This window comes from Dunckerocampus dactyliophorus, chromosome 4, assembly GCF_027744805.1.
Source record: "Dunckerocampus dactyliophorus isolate RoL2022-P2 chromosome 4, RoL_Ddac_1.1, whole genome shotgun sequence".
Lineage (NCBI taxonomy): Eukaryota > Metazoa > Chordata > Actinopteri > Syngnathiformes > Syngnathidae > Dunckerocampus > Dunckerocampus dactyliophorus.
In genome coordinates, this window is record NC_072822.1 from 37,789,103 (window position 1) to 37,805,348 (window position 16,246).

At 42.3% G+C, this 16,246-nt stretch overlaps 1 pseudogene; it reads right to left on the bottom strand.

Moving 5' to 3' along the window:
- LOC129179905 (organic cation/carnitine transporter 2-like) overlaps positions 1–14,768 on the bottom strand; it is a 28,407-nt pseudogene extending 13,639 nt beyond the window's left edge.
- Between the last annotated feature and the right edge of the window lie 1,478 nt (positions 14,769–16,246).

Genomic DNA, 16,246 nt, shown 5'->3' on the forward strand with positions numbered 1-16,246 from the left:
TTTTGACAGTGTCAAAACACTGGTGGAGGGCTACATTCAGTCAGACCCCGCCCATGCCAGCACGCTTGAAACACCTCAGCATAGTATCATACGTGATAAAAAGACATTTCATTTGAAAAACACAACATTTATGAAGAAGTTCAGGGTGGTGTACGACAAAAGACGCCTCCTGCCTGACGGTACAACTCTCCCGTTTGGCTACTAGACCAAAAAATGGATACGGGGCAAGTAGATTTTGACCCTAGATTAGAGCTACCGTTTTCATGTCTGATTTCAGGACCCAGTGGCTGTGGAAAAACATTTTTTGTAAAAAGTATTTTGGAAAACTGTGAACATGTAATGAGATGTGTGCCTCAAAACATTGTGTGGATTTATACCTCTTATCAACCCTTGTATGATGACATGCAAAAAACAAATAAAAGACTGAAATTTGTGGAAGGCCTGCCTGACTCATTTGATGATGAAAACCTCTTTCCACGCAACCAGACACATCTTATCATCCTCGACGACCTGATCTTCCAAGTCTCCGATCACCCAGAGGTTGTAAAAATATTCACGCAGTATAGACATCATAGGAATATGAGCGTCATTTTGATGACTCAGAATGTTTTCCACCAGGGTAAATACAGCCGAACTATCAGTTTAAACAGCAATTATATGGTGTTGTTTAAAAATCCTCGCGATAAGCTTCAGACAAGTGTTTTAGCTCATCAGATTTTCCCCATGCGGAAGAAATATTTTTTAGAGAGTTTTGATGATGCCACCAAAGAGCCCCACGGGTATTTATTAGTGGATCTGACCCGCACATGCCCAGAACAATATAGACTGAGGACTGGTGTACTCCCACAGCACTGGCCCATCGTCTACATACCTAAAGGTTGATGCCATGTCAAAGCTTTTAAAAAGGAACGCAGCGCTGCTCAAAGTATTGTTTCACGCAGCACCGAGAAAGCGAAAGGATATATTGGCCCACAGCTCTCCAGACTTGGTGAAGGCTTTCTGCGAGATTGCCCTAAATCTTTTGAAAGGACACATCCCGTTATCTCCTTCTCAATACAAAAAATTAAAAAAACAAAAAAAATACATACGTTTACTAGCAAATAAAAAAGCTAGTCTGAAAAGAAAAAGAGGCGCTTTGACTCAGAGAGGGGGCTTTATTCTCCCCCTGCTCGCAGCAGTGGCCCCTGGATAAGGTAGTCTTTTGGGGGGCCTATTGAAAAGAGATTAATCACAAGACGATGTCTCTGAGGACAACGCAGAAGATGTTTCTCATCTCGCCGCAACAGCTGGGACGACTAAGTAGACCCGAACCGTCCATCCGACAGGATGCCGAGCATGATTTGGAGTTAAAGATGAGGGCTGTGTTGGAAGATCAGACATTGAACCAGTATGACAAGGTTAAAAAGTATGAGACTTTGTTACAACGCTACTTGGGGTTCCTTAAACAAGATCAGAATGAGCGTCATTCACTGACATTAACCCTCCCTCAAGAACCCCCGCAGAGCCTCTTCAGAAACAGCAGTTAGCCACAGATACAGTGGCAGCCAGAGAGGTGGCGGATGGGGTGGGGGATGGGGGTGATGGTGGGAGGTCAGACATTTTGGAAGCCTTCCGCACACGTCAACGTAGAAATGCTGAATATGTGTTGAGAAAACTATCCATCGATAAAAGAGGTTGGACCCCCAGGAGTAAATTTGTCTTTAAAGGAAGAGCAATAAAAGGGTCACGTATGACCGATCTGCTCAAACACCTGACATATGACTTTGGAAAAAGAAAAAATCCAGAGCGCCCTCCCAAAGGTTGGAGTGAATTTCTTCACACACTCTGAGCTAAATATCCCAGAAACATATATATCCAACCCCCAAGCTCGTGAACAATTCAGGGTTTTCAAAAACGAATCATCAAACGAGGAAGAGCATCAGGATGTTGGAAACAAAAAGAAGAAGAGAGGAAAAACGTCAAAGAGTGGATGTGTTTTGGATAAAAAATGTGTGGTTGATATATTGAATAAAACGCATTAATAACACAAAGCCTTGAAGTGTCTTTAATTAAAATGTTTATTAAAAACTGTCACAGGCAGTGACAATCTTGAAATTTATGAAAAGAACAGGCCAGCTGGCCCCCACAGCTTAACGAATCACGCTCAACAAATGCAGAAACCATAGCATCATTTTTAATCACATCCTCTGTGTAGCAGTCTATGACGTCTTGATAAGACAGACCGCACCCTCTTCTGCATAAGTAGTACACACAATGCTGCCCGCAGGTGGTTGATAGTTCATGCTGAAGTTGATGGTTATGATACACAATACGATCAGAATTGTTTTCCAGAAAAGTCACTATACTTTGAGGATAATACTTAAAGTCTGGGGGGAATCCAAACGAGTCAAAGAAGCTCCCATAGCCGTCCTTTTCCAGGGTCAGGGCAAGCCAGTGCTCTCCAGGCAGGTTACGTGGGTGTGTGTTGACAATGTCATAGCAGGGGGGCTTGGGGCGTAGAGTTTGTAATTCATCTGAGGCGTAAACACCCTGAAATAAATCTCCCTGTAGACGTTTCATAAGGGTTTCAAGCTCTTTTCCATTCATGGTCTTAGTAATAATCCACCAAAACCTGCCGCTTTGAATTAATTTCCAGAATCGAGTCGTAACACGCGTACACAATCAAGGTAGTGGTTTGGGGGAGGGGGACTCTAAATCGCATTTCCAGCCTCACTGTGCCGGTGGATACTGTTGATAGAGCACCAGAATCCTCGCTGGGGTTCAGATTAAAAACAAATAGGGCATAGCCCTGTTTAAAATCTTCGTGATCAATACAGAGCGGTATATCTTTTAAATGTCCACCTGTAGAGGTAAACAGGTTATGAAATTCACGGATTGCGTTGCCGCTATTAAATTGAGGTTGAAAGGCTTTGGAGGGTATCTGCCGCCCGTCTTGACACAGAGCTAAATATTCCACATCATGATGGGCAAAGTTGAAGGGGTTAAGATCTCTTCTGCCGACAAAAGCATCATGATTCACAAGGCCCAAAACTACATATTTGGGTGTATTACCAAGAAAAAGATGATCTTGATTACATATGCGGGAATGCTGGGGGATAGAATATGTTTTTACATTAATTCTTGATAGTGGGTAAAGAGCGTTCTCTTTAGCCAGAGCAGCTGCGTGTCCTAAGCTAACGGCAGGTGAGACTGTTACTTTTTTCACAAATAGAGAAGCACCAAGTATTTTCAGGCGGAAATTTGCATCAGGCTGAATCACTAAACAGAAGCTATCGCTAGCCCGGATGAGTTTGAGTCTAAGATCCACTTTGTTTAAGAGAAGCCTTTTGCTGAAGAAAATATCAGTGTGTAAACTGCCCAAAATGTCACACTCTCTAGAACCAACAAGCATTTGGGCTCTCTGAACCAAACCCTCATTAACATCCTCTCCTGTGTTAGCTGTGGAGTCCATAAACCCTCGAGTGTCTTTATAAAACATCCCGGCGGTAAATTGGCTTTTTAGTGAATCCTCTGAAAAATTTAAGAGAGTCTCTATAATGGCCCTGTAGGAGTGGGTGGCGCTTGATTGTGAGATCAACCTGTCACCGAGGGTCACGTCCACTTGTGAGGAAATTTTATTGATGGGGTAATTGATGATGCCCACACGTGCATTAGGCTCCAAGCGACTCCCATCCCCGTTGGTTACTTGGATCCTCAGATGAAGCAGCGTGTCTGACAGATCCAAATATTTACTTCCATCACGGGGGATAAAGAATTCAATTTGTCCGTCTTTAGTGAGGGCAGACAGGGGTAAGACCTCAATGTACTGGCTTTGTTCTATGGATAATTGGGTCATGGGGGGTGAAAACAGATCCAACTCACTCAAAGCGTATTCCTGTGATTTGTGGTGTAATAGGGCCATCTTTGGGGTGATATCCTATGAACTGTGGTTGTTAAGAGAAAATGTCGGAGTTGCTTCTTCGACGTCTTCCTCGCGATACTGATTTATTTTTTGGAGCGCGTCTGCACTTTTTATGTCCGTTAACACGTAATCCGATAGGTCTCTTTGTAGCTCTTCGAGCTAAAACCATCAGGCCCGAACCACCTTGCCCCTCCTCCTTTCGTCGCATTTTCTCCATCACACGCCCCGCCACGTCGGATGCGATGTTTTTGGCAGCCGTTTTTAAGTGGGGTTGCGCTAGACCGATGCCTTTTTTAACAAGTGGCACAACAAAACGAAATAATTTTGCAAAAATTTACCCCAATCCACGACCATATAGCACAGGCGCTCCGTGAAGGCCCTCAATTGAGCCCCCTGCCTGGTTTCATAAAAATGGACGAATCTGTACATATCAGATCGGGGTTCTACCAGCACCATTTTTATTTGGAAGGTTTGAAATGCAACGTCACAATCACTTTTCCGTGTCGAAACTTGACCGGTTGGTTCTGGTCTGTCTTAATTTCAACACCGATGTTTTCAATATGTCTTCTACAGACAGGAAGATAATAAGCGGGGTTAAAAGAGCGAAATACAACCTCTCCGTACTCCCCTTGAATCGGAACTGTCCGTAAAAGCGGAGCAAACGCGTCACCGACTATCTGATGCGAGGTAATGTCGGTATAAATGAATAAATTATAAAAACCAGCGTTTATATTTGCTGCGTGAGGTGAGTCAATCACGAATGGGCCACACGTAAGCCACTGCCCTGGATTCAGGCCGAGTATATAGGCCAGAGGTGGAAAAAAACGCACGCGATAACGACCACTCCCCTTCCAATTAAACGTGTGTTTGAGGGGGTTGTAATTTAGACCGATTTCTGGAGCTCTTTTTTTAATTACAGCATTTATCTCCTTCTTTATAAACTCCACTGAGTTATAACATCCGCTATCCAGGCTTCATTTTTGGATTTTAAATTGCTCTCATCAACTGCTTCAGACATGTTCACGGCTGTCTTGGGATCCGGGTCGCCATGTTGCCACATGTCCACAAGATTGAACCCTGTTTGACCATCGGGGACATTGACCCATGTACGCGGGTATGATATCTCGCTAAGAGCCACACGCCAGGCCTCGTCAAGTTGAATATGTTGCGCTAAATTTACTCTGTAGGTTGCCGTTGTATTTCCTGGGAACACATCGTAGCTAGCGTTTGACGGTAATGTCACATTAAAACCTTCTTCCATGAGTACTTCTGAGGAGGATTCTATTTGATAGGCTTTATATATCTACCACCTCGCTGTGTGGGACCCAGGAGTCAAACTTTTCAGGCCAACCCCTCCAACGTATCAGGCATTGCTTCTGACCTCTAAATGTACGTCTTTTAAGAATTTTTTCGACGTGAAAAGCCTTATCTTTTGATATTTTAACTTTTTGTAGCTCTGGTTCATAAAACAATCCTTCAATCGGATCCCCGTCGTAATCCACAAGTTTGTACACGGGTGGGTTTTTTGCGATGCATTCAGCTACTGTAAACAGTTCATTGGTAAAACTCTGCTCATATTTCTTATCAAACACCCCTCTCGATTTAGAGATTCTTACAAGGTCCCCTGTTTTGTAATTCATTTTTAACTTTTTTTCATAACTAAGGGGGAAAGTTCCGTACAGATTTTGAAAAACCTGGAGGGTATTTTCTAAATTAACCTGATTGGGTTTCATTTTTATACTACTGTGATACGTGTTGTAACTATTCACTAAATCCTGGAGGATATCAACGTATTGTCGTGTGTTTTTAGCTTCAAAATATTTCCACATCCTGGTCTTAAGAGTTCTATTGTATCGTTCAATAACCGATGCTTTCAGATCACTGGCTGTAGCGAAATGAACAATACCATGCTTTTTCATCAAATTTTCAAATTTTTGGTTGAAAAATTCTTTACCGGCATCCGTTTGCAGCTTTTTAGGTATTTGGCTTTCTAAAAAGATGGATTGAAAAGCTCTCACTACTTCTGCTGCAGTCTTGTCTCTCAACACGCGCACATAGGCACGTTTTGAAAACACATCTATGACGGTTAATAAATATTTATTCCCGTCATTATGATCAGAGAGTGCTCGCATATCGCAAAGATCTGCCTGAAATTGATTTAAAGGTCTTGATACAAAAACTTTATTCCTGGGGAAATTAACTCTGGCTGGTTTATGCAATGTGTATGCGTCTTGCTTGGATAAAAAGTCTTTAACGTTACTACGTTTTACTTTACAAACTGCTTCATTCTGCAGGGCTTGATGTAATCGCCCCACACCGCTAAATCCAGCCGGGTGTGCTGGATCATAAAAAATGGTGCGCATACGCCGGTCACTCATGGTGGTATGGTGTGCTTTTGATCTGATGGCTTATTGATGGCTTATTGATTTCATTTATTGATAATGTGGGGAAAGACCCTGTGTGCTCACCCCCCCCCCCCCCCACCCACACACACACGCGCGCACACACACGCACACACACACACACACACACACGATCAGGGGGGTGGGAAAGGCAAAAAAAAAAAAATACACAGTACCACATTCAAATGTATATTTTATTTACTTAATAAGCATTAAACCTTGATATAAAATTGAATGATCAACATTTACATCAAGAAAGGCAAGCAGTGACATTAATTCGAAATATATGTTTACAGGGCGGTTGTTTTGTAAACAATATCTTACAGCATCCACAAACAAGGCATAGACCGTAATCAAACGACCCACATTAAATTCATTCGTCCAATGTTTTAGTATATTTTTCATTGTGTCAGACAAACTAGCTTCAGACATGTGAACCAGTTTTAAGACCAACAAATCCCATGGTAACTCTGATACAGCAAGAGAACGGGCTTTTTGCATGATTTTTTCCAATCTATCAACGGTGGCATCTCCGCACGATGTGGATCTGATCGTTTTGTCCAAAATGTCCATCCACTGCTGTGCTATGTAGCGGCGTTCAAATTGCCTGCGGAGAGTTGTGAAGTAACCCCCATCTAGGCTTGATAAAACCCGTACAGTCTGCAGGATATTGTAGGCCGCTCGCCCAAAGAGGCCGATGGTTGTGATGTCTCTCTCCAGCTGAAGCTCAGCTAAGAAGACCTCTGTTAGAGTTCTCACTGTGGCGACATCAGCCTCTGCACCAAATAATGCAAGCGCGTGGTGAATCGCAGGAAGAAATCTCGGTGTGTTGAGTCTGCCTAGCAATGGGTAAAAGTGTTCTGTGATCCAAAAATCATCGCTGATGTAAAGACACATGTGTTGAAGCTCATCGGGGTGGTTGTCTCGGCAGCCGTAACATGCCTCCCTCACATACACCTGCAGCACCTCAATGAAGATGTGACGGACTGCTGCTTTACAGACGAATAAGACGTCTGCCTCAGGAAAGCGGAAAATTGGGGGTGTGTCAAAACATGGGGCTTCCCCCACCTCTTCTCCCCCAAGGGCTGATGCTGGTGGGCTAGCTGGTGATTCAAGTGAGGCCCAATCCTGAGGCTCCTCTTCCTTACCCTGCAGCGGCATGGTGTTGTGAGTCGATGATGATGGACTAGCTCAGGGGTAGGGAACCTATGGCTCGGGAGCCAGACGTGGCTCATTTGACGACTGCGTCTGGCTCTCAGACATGTCTTACCACGATAAAAAAAAAATCTTTTTTTCTTTTTTTTGCTCACATTTTAAAGTAAAACATTACAGAAATCACAGTGTTAAAAATAAAGTTCAAAATACCAAACTTTCTCATGCATTTTAATCCATCCATCCATTTTCTGCCACAATGCGGGTGGCCGGAGCCATTGGCAGCTGTCCTTCCGATATTTTCCGGGACGGACACCAAAACTTGATTATTGTTGCATAATGTGGTAGCCTACCTGCGTCACTGAGATGTCAAGAAGTAAACTTCCCTCCTTTAATTTGCTAATTCTGCAAAGCAACCCCTTTTGACGAAGAAGATGGCGAAAAGAAAGAACGATACGGAGTGCGGTGCCAAACCGTGCAGCACCAGAAGTTGCATTAATTGTAACAAGTATTTTATTTATTATTGGATAGCTTCAGTATAACAGTGTTAGTGAAAAGAATCAATTCAGAGACTTATTATTTTCTAAAATAGTCTTAACATGTACATATTTAGTTGTATTCTTTGTTAAAAAAAAAACATTATAAGGCTCTCACAGGAATACATTTAAATGTATATGTGGCTTTAATGGCTCTCTTAGCCAAAAAGGTTCCCGACCCCTGGACTAGCTGGTGATTCAGGTGAGGCCCAATCCTCAGACCAGGGTGGTGAAAATGGAGCTGTCCAGCACTGGCCCCCCACATCCTCGTCCTCAAAATCATATACCTCTGGGCTTGAGGTAATCAAGATTGGCTCATCGAATCTCCCAAAATCAGACATCTCTGTGGCAGGTTTTGGAGTCTGCTTGCTTGGCTGCTAGTGGTGAGGTAGTTGAGAGCGGGGTCCAGCCATTTATACAAGAGTGCAGCCAGAGGTGTTAAACCCACTCACCCTTCATGAAAAGACAAAGTCTTGACGACTCCAACCAAATTATCCCACAGACGGGCCCTGTGATATAGGCTTGACAGACGCTCTGTCTGAGGTGAAATTATTTCAATCCAGGCCTTCAAAGGTAGTTTCAAAATTTTAAAGAAAATTCCACAATCTGAATTGTAAGCCTCTAAAATGAAGTTTGCATCAGTCTCCTCTTGACCCGTGTTTTGTTCCCTCCCCCGCACCCTGACCCTGAAAAACCACCGGCCATTTGCAGAGGTCCGGGACATCCATACAGCATTCAAATCCCATTGTCTTTCTCCAGAATTTTTAGATTTTTGTATAATTAGTGGGATAATGGAACAGACACACCCCAGTCATTGGAGTTCAGTGTGGCCAGATCCGGGAAAGGGGTGATGTCATCATTGTCCATCTGAAAAAAACATAGCTCACCCAAGCCGTAGTTAAATCTGTAGCCAAAACACCCAGCATGTCCATAGCTTTCTAGAGACCATCGCTCCTCCAGAGGTCCTTTTGGAGGCTTTTGCACTCGCTGTAACTACATGACTGTTTTGCGTGGCGGTTTTGTGATGTCATCACAGTCCCTATGGTAAATAGAGACCGGTGTTTCACTGATTATTCCTTTAGGTGTTGATTTGTCCATGATCCAAATTTTCAATCACAGCTTTACGACGGGCTGTATCTTGTGTGGTGTGCGAACACCGGAGATGTGTTTTATTTACCGTGTCCGATCCCACACGCCCCCCACCCTCTGACATTTTTGATGACGTTTGACTTTTTTTTTATTTTTTTATTTTTAGAAAATAGGGCATGTCCGTACATGCTACATTGTCCCTGGTCAGAGTAAAACACACACACACACACACTTGCGCATGCGCAGACGCACCCACATACACAGGGTAAAGACATGGGGATCAAACAGTCTGCGAACCCCCGCTGTGTCAGGCTAGACTATTGTAACGATCCACAATTGCCAAGTTTTCTGACTTTGTCATAGGGGTGATAAGACAGTTGTACCAAGGTTTCCTGTTTTGTTTTTTTTACAGCTTCCTGACTCTGACTCTCTATATCACCTTTATTTGCTTTCATGTATAAAGTCTGTTTTAACGCCAAGGGGTCAAGCTGATAGCTGTGATTTTTCAACAGTAATTGTATCAGCTGGCTGGGGGGAGTGGTCTAGATGCATGAGGGAGTGGCCTAGATGTGTCATATGTACTTTGCTATTGAAGAAACAAGGCTGGTGGATGGACGGCTGACAGGTAATCATGACATTAAAATATAATTTTTAACAAAATAGCTATAGTAGAAAGACTGGTATCTAAGGTTGTAATGTTTTGACTGTTTTAGTAGTATTATTTCTATTGTTTCAATGGGACTATGGTAAAAAAGAGTTTTCAGTGTTTTGACTGTCTTTGCAATTGGTTGATTTAAATGGTTTGAATGGGGACGTGTGAGCTAAGGATGCAATGTTTTGAATGTTTTAGCAGTATTATTTATAATGTTTCAATGAGAAAACTCCATGTTTGAGACACACAGACAGGCCGGAGGGGGCGGTATTGGGGGCCCCAGTCACACATGCTGAGACACACCCAGATAAGGCCGGAGGATGTCTTGGGGGTGGTGGGGGTGGAGGGGGGTCGTTAGGAAAGGAGGGGTATGGGAATGGGGGCTTCCCCCACACGCAGCTGGAAGAAAACACAGTCACGTGGGAATGATTTTATGATTGTTTGTTTGTTTTATGACTTCCGCATGTCCGCTTGCTGATGCTTTGATCCCTGACACATAGGTGTGAAAATGCTTTGATGTTTTATTGTTTTATTGGCCCGTCATAAACTTGTATTGTTTTATTGCCATATCATAAACTTGTATGACAGGGGGCCATAAATCAATCAAGACATGCCATAAATACCTTTTTGACACAAAGTCAATTCTATACCTCTCTGATGTCCCTTCAAACAATAAATTAGTGCGGCATACCACCAGAGAGGGATGTAGACCACACTAGTGGCGGACACAACAGCCAGAACGGTTCTCCACTCTCTGATGCCGTACGCCAGGGGTCACCAACGTGGTGCCCAGGCGCACCAGGTCACCTGTAAGGACCAAGTGAATCGCAGGCCTGTTCTAAAATTAGCTCAAATAACCATACATATCAGTAACACATATCACGTTTCTATCTATTTTATTTGTATCTTATTTTTGCTATTCTTGATTAAATCACACTTACATGTGAACTGGAAATGACAATATATGAAATAATTTATTTTTTAAAAGTGATTAATATAAATGAATTCTGACCTACTATAGTTCAAGGGTCAGTATTGTGCGCAGGCCCAATATGTAGCGTTTGTGGAGCAGCAAAAAGACGATGATTGAGCCCAAAAAAGATGGCAGAAAAAAGAAAGAAAACCTATCATTTTCACGATGAATGGGAGGTAGAGTTTATTTTACCACTGAGAAAGGAGCCTGCGTGTGTCTCATTTGCGGGGCGACTGTAGCAACGGCAAGCTACCATGCCAACTACCAGAGCACTACGAGCACAAAAAGCTCGCGATTTAAAGGCAGCTCTGAGTAAACAGCAATCTTTTTTTTACGAGACCGTTGAAAAGCTCCCGGAAAGCAACCAAAGCCTCATTAAGAGCTACGCAACTCTTGACTAAGAAAAAGAAGGCATTTTCAGATGGAGCTGTTGTCAAAGAAGCAATGATGATAACTGCTAAAACTGTGCTTGAAGACGAGATGTAATCTCTACTCTCTCTCATGTTCAACTGGGTGCATCGACAATGGTAAGAAGAGTGTTCAACCTATCTTTGTGAATCAGCCTTTCCAACCATTAATTATTAATAATAACATATAATTAAAGCTAAATTGAGCAAATTGGCTATTTCAGAAATGTGTATCAAACTGGTAGCCCTTTGCCTTAATCAGCACCCAGGAAGTAGCCCTCGGTTTCAAAAAGGTTGGTGACCCCTGCCGTACGCGATCCATGGCAGCATCATGTAGCCGATGCAGTAGAAGAGGAACGCTCCGAGTGTTGTGAATATCACACGTAGCGTCTTGCTGAACACCTCCGTTCCTGTACAGGTTGAACCCTCCACAAAAAACAGAAGCACTCAAGAATCCTGGCGGACAAACGCAAGGCAAGATGAGACGATCCCGATCCCTACATAGAACGAATGCGGAAACATAGATGGAAATCTGTGAGGCTCCGACAAAGAGGAACATAATACAGAACATCCTCCATGATTGGGAGAAGGACTGCAAAAGGATGAGAGGCACTGAGCTGCAAGAGAGATGAAATAATCTTCTTCCTCCCGAATCTGAAAGTGGGAAAAAAAACAATAGCAAACAAGTATAATGTCGAGCAAAAATCTTCCAAAACAAGAGCTAGACTGCAAGTTCCATCCAGCGATCCACTTTTGTGTCTAAAAGAATCTTCATTTTTGTTTGGATTTTTCGTACATCATAATGCTTTGGAAGACATGCTAGCATACATGTGATACAAATAAAATGATAACAAATATACAGTTTTATAATTACTCAAATGGTCAATGATTTTTGGTCGTGACGTTGTTCTGGATTGCAACCATGTTTTCCAACCAATCTTGCTCAAATCCACTGGTTCTCAGGTATTTTCTGTCATTCCCAGAAAACAGAAATGTTTTCCCATCCCCCCCCAATGTAAAATACTACTGAGAAACTGATAATATCTATTTATTTATCTGTCCTGTTCCTCAAACTTTGAGGAAACTATATTTATTACACAGAGTATAATACAAAAACACAAAAATACAAAGTACAACTCACGGTAGCTAAAGGGTAACACAAAAATAACCTCCCGGAACACTCACAGGGAAAAACTAAGGAGAACAAAAAGAGCAGCGGAAAAGGAAGGCTGAGAAAAGGCATACAAAGTCTAACACAAAATCACTGCTGAGTAACTGAGCAGGAGAATACACTACAATAAGTAACTTACCACTGCAGGAGAAAGCCTAGCAGAGTACTAGTAAAAAGGGCTAGGAACGAGGTAAAGATACCACACAGAGAACTGCTGTGAGAGGCTGGTGTTGGCGAGGAGTTGGCAACCATCTGGCAAAGATGGTTCTTCTTTCTTCTTCTTCTTTTAGTTTCATGGCGGGTTGCAACCATGACTTTAAAAGGTGCATACCGCCACCTACTGTACCAGAGTATGTAACAGTATCTTACTTTATACTAACTTAGATAATGAGGAGACTACTTATACTACTAATAATAATAAAACTAGAATAAAATATTCTAATAATTATTTATATTCTATTATACCATCCTGTGCCCTTCAAATATTCTATCACTGCCCTCTGTATATGCGTAACCCCCTCCCCACCTGTTCTGAACAAAACAAACCAAAAAAGGGCCAGACAACATCTCAGGACGTGCACTTCGGGTTTGCTCATCAGAGCGAGCTGATGTGCTTGCTGACATATTTAACCTGTCGCTTGCACAAGCATCTGTACCGACCTGCTTTAAGTCCACCACCATAGTGCCCGTACCCAAGAAGAGCAACGTGACCTGCTTGAATGACTATCGCCCTATAGCACTCACTCCTATTGTTATGAAGTGCTTTGAAAGAATAGTCATGACCCACATCAAAAAGAGCATCCCGGCGGCAACTGTGGACCCTCTACAGTTTGCATATCGCCAGAACCGGTCCACGGATGATGTAGTCAACACTGCCATCCACACAGCCCTTTCTCACCTACAGGGCCAGGACACATACGTCAGAATGCTATTTATAGACTATAGCTCTGCTTTTAATACAGTCTGCCCCCACAGGGGGAAATCAAAGACATCAGAGATCCCCCAGGACACCATCCGTAGTCTCATTAGGAGCATGCCCCCACGTTGTCAGGCATGCGTACAAGCATGTGGGGGCCACACAAACTACTGAGAATCATTTTGAGTTGCTACAATGACATTTTAGCTAAATGGACCAGTGTGCTGCATCATTTTTTCACTTTCATTTTTGGGGTGTCTTTGATTTCCCCCCTCTGTAGGGTGATCATTTTCATTTCTATCAAATGATGTGGCATCATTTTGTTACTAATACATCACCCACTTATTATCAGGAAACATATTCAACATCATTTTCCCCCAGTTTAGATCTGATGTGTTTTCCAAGTGTTCCTCTCATTTTTTTGAGCAGTGTGTATATAACTTAACATTTATTTTTGGAACTTTTTTGTATAAACTTCAAATTCATTAAAACTTTATTTAAAAGTTATTTGAATTAACTTGAAACTTTGAGATGAGATGGTGTGAAATTCCAATTTAAAAAATGTTTTCAAATTTGTAGATTTTTAATTTTAGTTTTACATTTTTTTAACGTTTAATTTAATGTTTTAAAAAAATAAACAATTTACAACGAGATGGTGTGAAATCTTAATTATAATTTTAAAATCAAAAATGTTTTCAGAATTTTTTTCATAAAAATTTTGTGTAGATTTAAAATTTTAGCAATTGAAGATTCAAGATTGAAGAGTTTTATTGTCATGTGCATAGTAAAACAGCAGTTCTACCATGCAATGAAAATCTTATTCTGTTCATTCTCCCAAGAAAAGAAAGAAAACACAAGAAAGAATAAGAACATAAATACCAATAAACAGAAGAGACATTAATACAAGTAAATAATACAAATAAATAAATACATAAATAAATAAAGTGCTATGAGTGTGTGCGTGTGTTGCATAGCGATATCACACATCATTGTGTAGTCATGATACCCCAACCCAATGGACAAGCTGGGCTATGCTTGATTAGCATGCATGTTTTTTTTCCAAAAACCTGGAACCCACCAGGTTTTTTATCCTTGATTGTTTTCCCAGTGCCCGCCTCCCCCCTCGGGCTTTTTTCATTGCTAAAGTATGGGCTTTGTCCAAAACCCATAGAAAAATATGCGCTTTTAAAACATCTGTATTTGTGTGGACAGGGCCTCACTTGTTTTTATAAGTTGATGTTTACACTGTAAACATTTTTCAACACAAAGTGGATCCTAACTTTGTCCCACATCAAGGATGCGGGGGCGGGACACAAAAACAATCCTACAGTATGTAAGTCAAGATAGGCCAAGCCGGGGGTCTTTGAATGCCTTAAATTTGTATTTGATTTCATTTGGCCATGACGCCCCCATTCTAAAAATATCATTTAACAAGTAATCATGAAAATGGAAACATCAGCAGTCATTTTACAAGTTGCCCCACGGCATTTCAAGCCCGTTCCAAGACCACGCCTGAGGCCCTCTGCAGTTCCATTCGGGAGATCGGAGCGGGTGGAACTCCTGACCCATCTCCAAGCCCCCCTCCTCCCTTCCCTGGTTCCAGTGATGGCAGTGAACGGCGTCTGGGATCCGCCTTCGGAAGGGGGGGTAGTACTTCCACCTGTGCTTTGGACACACATTCCATCCCGCTTGTGGAAGAGAGGGACGGTGCCATCTGTTGTACTACAGTACGCTCCCGCACCTGCTAGTCAAGACGCAGGGTTCGCTGCACTGCTCATTTTATTCTAATGACAATAAAAGGACAGACTTGTAATATTATGAGGAAAAATAATGTCATTTTAGTAGCATGAAGATGAAATATTGAAGAAAAAGATATCATCAGGTGGGAATATGAGAAACAAACTAAACAAAACAAATGTCATTTTTGAACAATTCATCTTCGCACCACTGCACACGTGCACGTGTGTGTGTGTCATGTTTGGACACGTGATTAATGGAATGGATGTGTGAGTCCTGTAAAATCTGTGTTTTTCCGCACCGACGGGGCCAGGACACGTGCAGTACGTCACAATGCTAAACTACACAACTACTAAAGAGCACAAATTGATTATTTTAATTCGCATTTTTTCAAGTTGCTGAAACGACACTTTTCCGGCCCGGGAGGTGGGCCAAACCCCCCAAACATTCATCGGGGGTCCCGGCAGGACTCAAAGATGGCAAAAAAGCCAACTTTAGTAAATTGAAACACAGCCAAACATTGTAACCCCAACCCATTTGGAGACAATGTGCTAGCACTGTAAGTACTGTAGATAAGCAGGTCACCAGTATGAAGGCACCATTGCAGCAAGCTGTCAAAGACATCAGGAGGTTGCAAGGACGTTGTCTCCCAAACCCAACTACTAAATCACTCCTTTCCCTACCTTTAACACCAATCCATACCAGTCCATCTTTCATGCCAGGTGAATACCTTTGTTGCAAAGTGGCGCAAGCAAAGACGCTTCACCATTTATGCTTATATGACAATTCTTAACTTTGGTTTTGACTGCATTCATCTCACATTGTAGTGCAGCATGCTTGGCCACAACTGGCATTATTCTGCTGCAATTCTTGACATTTGTCGCTACTATCTTTTGGTAAAATATGTCACCAAGAGGCTTTGGAAAGTCACCAGCCTTAAAAAAGATTTGTGTCAAAGTGGAAATTATGCTTTACATTCCCTTAAAAATAAAAGCCCAGAAAAATTATCATTGTCACCTGTACAGGCTGATGGCAACAGGGGCTTTTTTTGGCCACCATGACAATGACAGTAGAGCGTGCTAGCCAGGAGAGCGCGTAATGTCCTTAAAGGTTCCCTATGATTCTTTGTTTACATCACATTGCGCATGTATTGTGTCTTTCAAATACTTGAAGTACCCACGCGACATCGCAGTTTGAATATCCCTTTATTGCGACGACATTTGCTTTTGGCTGGGAAGATATTGCGCGGTTGCGCAGGTGTACCTAATAAAATGTCCAGCGAGTGTCCGCTTCAGGCAAAGTGGGTCCAT